Raw genomic sequence first — 6,721 nt, 5'->3', positions numbered from 1 at the left:
TGTACCATGGGAGAAGCTAACCACCGTGCGTCTCCACACGAACGTCGCTAGCGGTGGCGGCGCTGACCGCCGTGCGCCTCCACAAGAACGCAGCCAGAGGTGGCGGCGCGGCTAGAGGACGGCAGTCTACGAGAGCGTACTGTGGGAGCGAGAGGATCGTCGAACCGCGGTGCCGATGTATCGGTGCAGCGGGGAGGGTGGCTTTGGCGGAGTGAATGGAGTGGAGGGGGACAGGGGGAGGGGGGTTTGGGGAATATTATTGGCTAGTTGGCCGAAGGGCGGTTGAATCGGATTTGGGGGAAATTTTTGGGTGTGGGCGGGAGGATTTTCGCGCGTTGGGCGGGGGGAGTTTGGCGCATGGTCGGTTTCTCCAAGTGCAGTCCCACGTGTCAGTGAAGAGGCAAGACGAAGCGCGTTCCGTTTGCGTGAGCCGTGTGCAGGACCGAACGTGTGTGGGGTGCAATGCGACCGCGACGGGAGTGCTATGAGTGTATCGCATTTTTCCTTTTAAACTAGGTGCTTCGCCCCCTAAAAAAATATGTTGCTTCGCGCGATCCATCGATACTACTACTAGTAATCTGGTAATCCTGACTAAAACGGCACAGCCGGGTCTTTTCCCGTGCGATATGCTGGGAGGTTGGCTTAGTTGGTTTTTTTAGGACGAGTAATGCTACACGTACGTAATCCCAGTTACGTAATTAACGTAATGTGAAACATGTGAGCTGTTGATTGTAGATTGGAGGGAGGGAGGGGCCCACCACCATGAAAATCACGGGAGGGGAGAGAGAGGCAATTTACGTTAACCCTTTCGTAGGTTCCCGTAGATGTAGAAAGATGTGTCCGATCCTGCAATATAGGCCGTCCGATCTATATCTAACGGATAGGAAGGAAACTATGACAATTTACCCGCACTCCTCTCCACATTTGCAGATAAGGCTTTCCCTCGTTCATCCTTTTCTCCCACAAGATCTTGATCTTCCGTGGAAAGCACGGGCATATTGCTAGTACTCCTACAATATGTATATTATTGTGAAAGTTCATATACACCGGCCGAGATTAATGCAAACACGGCAGATTTTCATTACATTTTGAACTTTTATAGGATAAAAAAATTAAAGAAACCCGACCCTAAACCTATTCTACGGCGGCAACCGACGTCCTCCATCTGTGATCTCCATGTACGGGGGTGGGGTTCTAGACCCGTGAAGTGAAGATGCGGTCTCCGGCGAGGAAAAGTAGAACACAGGAGACGGACCGGCCAGTTGGCACACCATGCCTTGCCACCTCCCATTCCCTACTCATCCTCGGAGGAGTCCCCGACCTCGGCGGTGCCGGACGTTGGACGGCGGCAAGTAGGACGTGTGGCTGACGATGCTCCCGTCGTCGGCCGCTAGCGTGGCCACCGCTTGTGCGGCGACTTGAGCGAGGGCCGCGACCTCGAGCTCCATCCCCGAAGACAAGCTCTCCCGCAGAGCGTTCGCACTTGCGGTCATGGAGGATGTGGTTCCAGGTAGGAGGACGATGCGCTATGGTGTGGAGGTTAGCTGGGTGTTGCCGCTTTAAGTAGCGCATTCCGGTGAGGCCAAGCGTCCGGGTGCATCATTAAGTCGCCGGAGTTGGTTTCGCGGGCACCGAGCCTCTTAATGACGACATACGAATGGACGGCGTGAATGCGGGAAGCTGGCGCCGGCTGGGAACGCACCGCGCGATGGCGCGAGGGACGAGGGTTTTGGTGTGCCAGGGTAGTCAGCTGCGGTCGTGGCAACGTTGGAGATGCCCTTTGCTCACATGTGATCCCCGCATGTCATTGGAAAAGCAAGACGACCCGGCATGGTCTCAGGTCCAGAGGATGCAGTTGGCCGTGCTACACCACTCCGCGGACGCGTTGCGGCGCCCCGTGCATCCTCGACGAGCCGAGTGTTGGGGTGTGTTCGGATTGTGGCCAAAGTGCACCTTGCCAAAATTTTGTTCATGACCAAAAGATTGGTCTTTGTTTGGATGGTTGCCATTTTTTGGCATGCCAATGAACTCTAGCCATCTCTAGTTCATTTTTCTAGCCAACTCAAGTTCATTTTTCTTGCCAATGTCGGCCAAATCATGGGCAACCAATACCTCAACCAAAATTTTGGCTACCCAATGCTTTGGTGGGGCAACCTTGGGCACAAACCAAACATACCGTTGGTCGTGCCACAGCACTAACGCCACCCTCGGCAAACTGAAACTGACCATGTCTAGCGACGATATGAGCGTGTTGCTCACCGCGGTCGCCGTGTCCAGAGGCGGTGCTGGAGCTGCGCCCCGTTGTTGGCCCCAACGACCCACATGAACGGTTGTCGGTGGCGAGGAGGTCGTGGGCCAGCTCCTCCATTGGACTAGTCTGCGCTATGTCGTCCCGACGGGTGTGCCCCACATGTTTGTTTCCCTGTTTTCCCGGCCATATTCGAGCGTCAGTGCTCTGCATTGCGCATTAGGCCTTTCACTATGTAGGCCAAGAGAGACAACTTATTGTTTATTTGAGCCGTTCAATTATAATCATGTGGCATTTGCTTATTTCTCATTCCTCTCCAACCCTCTTCTCCATCGATCATGTCGCCCTCCAGTCGAGTCCATCCTCCCGCATGCCTCATTTGAACATTTCGCCGAGTATCATTCCCATGTACCCACCCTAGTCCTCTTTCAATAGATCTCCGGACCCCGAGATGAAATCGAGAGGGAACGAGTGGGGGCACGTGATACCAAAGGAGGATTCAAAATTTTGAACCGGTGATCATAGCATCCGCAAATCATATATAAGGGGTATTCAATGTTCGTTTCGTTTTTGAACGTACAATATACTCCCTCCTATCCTTTCTAGTTTACATATTAGTTTTATGTGTAGTCAAAGTATATCTACTTTGATCAAAAAGGTATCAATATTCAACAACGCCCAATCAATATTGTTAGATTCGTACGTACTCCTAGACTTGTACTCGAGATGGTTTCCAATTTGACTATTGACAAGATTAATAGTACATGAGATGTATAATGTGAGAATTATATCATTGGAAACTCCTTTCACATACGAATTTGACCGTATGCTTTGTGTAAGTTGCATGCCATATATTATTACTCTAACATTTGGTCAAAATTAGCCTCGAAAAACGCATTAGACCCTATATGCTTTGTGTAAGTTGCATGTCATATATTATTACTCTAACATTTGTGTAAGTTGCATGTCATATATTATTACTCTAACATTTGGTCAAAGTAGTATAGTGGAAGTGGATCCTCTGACGTAGGTATCCCTGCCTTACCCTCCCTTTCGGTCACTTACTGGCGGACCCCATGCTTGCTAGGCCCCGCATGTCAGTTACTCAATGGGTTCGACCACGTCAGGGGATACTCATCCGTAGTATACTCCCTCTGTTTTTATTTACTCCGCATAAAATGGAGGGAGTGGTGGCATAATAAATGACGCGGGCGGGGGAGGGGAGGGACATCGGTTTGCTCTCAACTGCGGTCCCACAAGCGAGCAAAAACGCAAGACGAAGCGCGTTCCATTCGGTGAGCGACGTGGCGGGTCCAGCGTGCCGGGCTGCAACGCGAACGCGACAAGAGGGATGTACAGTCAAAACCAATTGACCGGTCATCACCGGAATCACTATTCACACCAGAACCTTCGCTGCTCGGCCTACGCCGGCCACTGCCCTAAAACCACACCAAATCTCCAGCCCATTCCCCCACCTTTCGATCCCCTAGCCCGCATCAAGCGTCCCCTAGTTCGCCGGAAAGGCCATGGTGCGCCGCAAGATCACTTACTACAAGATGCTGACGCCGGAGCGCCGCGCAGAAATCGCGGCGGCGGTCGGCGCCACAGACCTCCGTTCCCAAGCTCTCTTTGCGTCAGGCCAATCCTCGAGTTCTCTGGAGCCAAGCTACGAGGAGGAGGAAGCCGATCCAATGTTCATGGCGGAGGTCGCGACGCAGAAGGCCCCCGATGGGTATGAGACGATGGACGTCGACTTCGTGCCGGCGTCCGAGTCCCCCATGGTGCAGGCGGACCAGCGGTTCAACATGGCGATACTAAAGGAGGACCGGGAGGCAGAGGCTCAACTCGACGCGGAGCGCGTGCATGCCACTGCCATCGAGGCTCTCCTGCAGGCAGAACCGGATGTCATGGATGTGAACCGGGCGGCGGAGGCTCAACTTGAGGTGGAGCGCGCGGATGCCGCTGCCATCGAGGCCCTCCTACAGGCGGAACCGCACGTCCTGGACTTGAACCGGGCGGCAGAGGCTCGACTCGACGCAGAGCACGCGGATGCCACTCTCATCAATGCCCTCCTGTAGGCGGAACCAGACGTCCTGGACTTGAACCGGGCGGCGGAGGCTCGACTCAACGCGGAGCGCGCGGATGCCGCCGCCATCGAGGCCCTCCTGCAGGCGGAACCGGACGTCCTCGACTTGAACCGGGCTGTGCTCTCGTCCGTGCAGAGCGCCCGCACGCTCCGCTTGAACGAGTAGCTGGAGGCCGAGGACAACCACGTTGCAGAGAAACACGTCGGCAGCGACGGCTGGTTCGCGCCAGCAACCAAAGACGACGAGGTCGTCTCTTTCCACGAGCAGTGATAGTTTTTCTTTATGTTGTTATTTTTATAGATATTTTGCTGTGTAAAAACATTGATTGGTTATGCAAGTCGCCTGGCTTGGGTCAGTCTACCATTTCAGGCGGTTGGATGAATATCCTACGTCTCCTAACCTGTCTTTCCTTCTTCCTCGCCTCTTCTTCTTCCCCAACAGACCACCGCACGGGCCGTACGGATACTCCCCAACATGCGGTTGGATAAACATACTCTATGAATGAAAATTATGTGTCAGTGATAGGATGGCTGAGTTTGGTGTGTTCACATGCGACATCACGTGTCAGTGAGGGTGCGTTCCCTTGGTTGGGTTTGCGGTGTGCAGGAGCGACCGTGTGAGGGTGCGGTGCGGCCGCAGCGTGCAGGAGCGACCGTGTGAGGGTGCGATGCAACCGCGATAGCCGTGCGCAAGTGTACCTCCTTCTCATTTTGAAAACTTTAGGCAAGCTTGGAAAAAATGTCTGGCGAAGTTTGGCAATGCAAGGCCTAGACCCAAACAGGATAAGTACGTACGCACTAGGAGTACTAGTGTTAAAAAAGAAAGGCTGGGTTTTCCTTCGTGGGATTTAATCGATACAAATCCTCGTTTCACGTGTCAATTAATGCGTATTTTTTTCTCCAAAGACCAAAGAGATAACCATCTCACGCCTCATCGCTTGATTAATGTAGCGCCATGCGAACCAACCTTCTCACTTCTGCATGCATGCAGGGGATATTAATGTCCTTGGTTGCTAACCCCATCAATTTTGCCTCGATTAGTGTTAGTGGCCCTTTGCAAATTGTAATTTTTATATACTGGCCTTGTGTACAAAAAAATGGAAGTAGTAACTATATTTGACTTCCTTCCCCATTGCGGTGACGTCGACGATATTTTTTTGGTGGTTTGGCGAAGTGCGTTCGACGGAGAACACCATTGAGGGAGACCATGGTAAGTCGTTTGCAAGTGCCGCCTGCAAGCCGAGACAATCGCCTTATTTGCATCCAGGAAGTCCTTTACTAGTACTGCTATAACTAATGCGGTGAGATGGCTTCTCGAACAAGACGATGGAGAAGCGGAGTCAGCGAAGAGCGAAATGATGGTTGCTTTGTCCGTGCTTTTGTGATTTGATGCCTCACTGCTTTGTGATTTGTGATAGAAGGGACAGGGGAGTAGACTCTGCGCTCTATACTATACTACATGCGTCCAAGCATGGGAGAAAGAGGAGAGACATTGCATTTTTCTATTCCTTCAATCAATCAATCGGGGAGCTTCGGTTCCATCTTTTTGGCTTTGGCAACACCGTCCATAATGGTTCCCACGATGCCAAAAGCTATTTTCACATTTGGCCACACATTGTGGATGCCCTTAACCGTACCACTTGGTTTTTCTCCTGTGTGCTATCTATACAAATCTCAATTATATTGATCTAAAAAATTATAGAATCGAGATTAGTAAAAAGGAGGTGATTTTGCCGCGCGGATGGTGGGGGAGGTTTCTTATTTGAGCAATGCTACGTCCATGTAATGGTTTACGTAAAGTTACGTACTGATGTGATGTGGGACTATTTGATTGGATTAAAGGAGAGGATTAGGCACACCCCACCTGAAAATCAGGGGGGGCATATATAGATTAGATGGAAAGTATACATAGCAGCTACGTAGCCCTTTGTAAGTCTAGGATTAGGCTTTTTATTTTCGGAGGACGTTGTCCTGGAGGTTTTCTAACATGCGGTCCCACGTGTCAGTGCTTTACCAAGCCGATCCGCATCCCACATGAGGCAGAACAACGACAGAAGCAACACGTGGTTAAGTTGAAGAAGATGAGGGAGAAGCGGATTCAGCAACGAGTGAAATGATGGTTGCTTCGTCCGTCCAACTTAACCGCGGGAAAGGTGCAGCTTTGTGATTTGACGCCTCATTGCTCATTACTACGCTGGTGCCATGACTGGGGTGCTTCACCCCGGCTGCTCTGCACTGTATTCCGGTATGGCACCTGGACCCGCTAGCTTGATGTCCCACATGTCGGCGAAAGGGACTAGAAGATTTATGAAAGCAAGCGCTCCACTCTTACGACGGAGGAGTAGACGACACGACGGCCCAGTGAACTGTCACTTGTACTGTATAGT

Source organism: Triticum aestivum, chromosome 3A (assembly GCF_018294505.1).
Source record: "Triticum aestivum cultivar Chinese Spring chromosome 3A, IWGSC CS RefSeq v2.1, whole genome shotgun sequence".
Lineage (NCBI taxonomy): Eukaryota > Viridiplantae > Streptophyta > Magnoliopsida > Poales > Poaceae > Triticum > Triticum aestivum.
The sequence above is the reverse complement of the archived record's forward strand: the minus strand, read 5'-3'. Positions refer to the sequence as shown.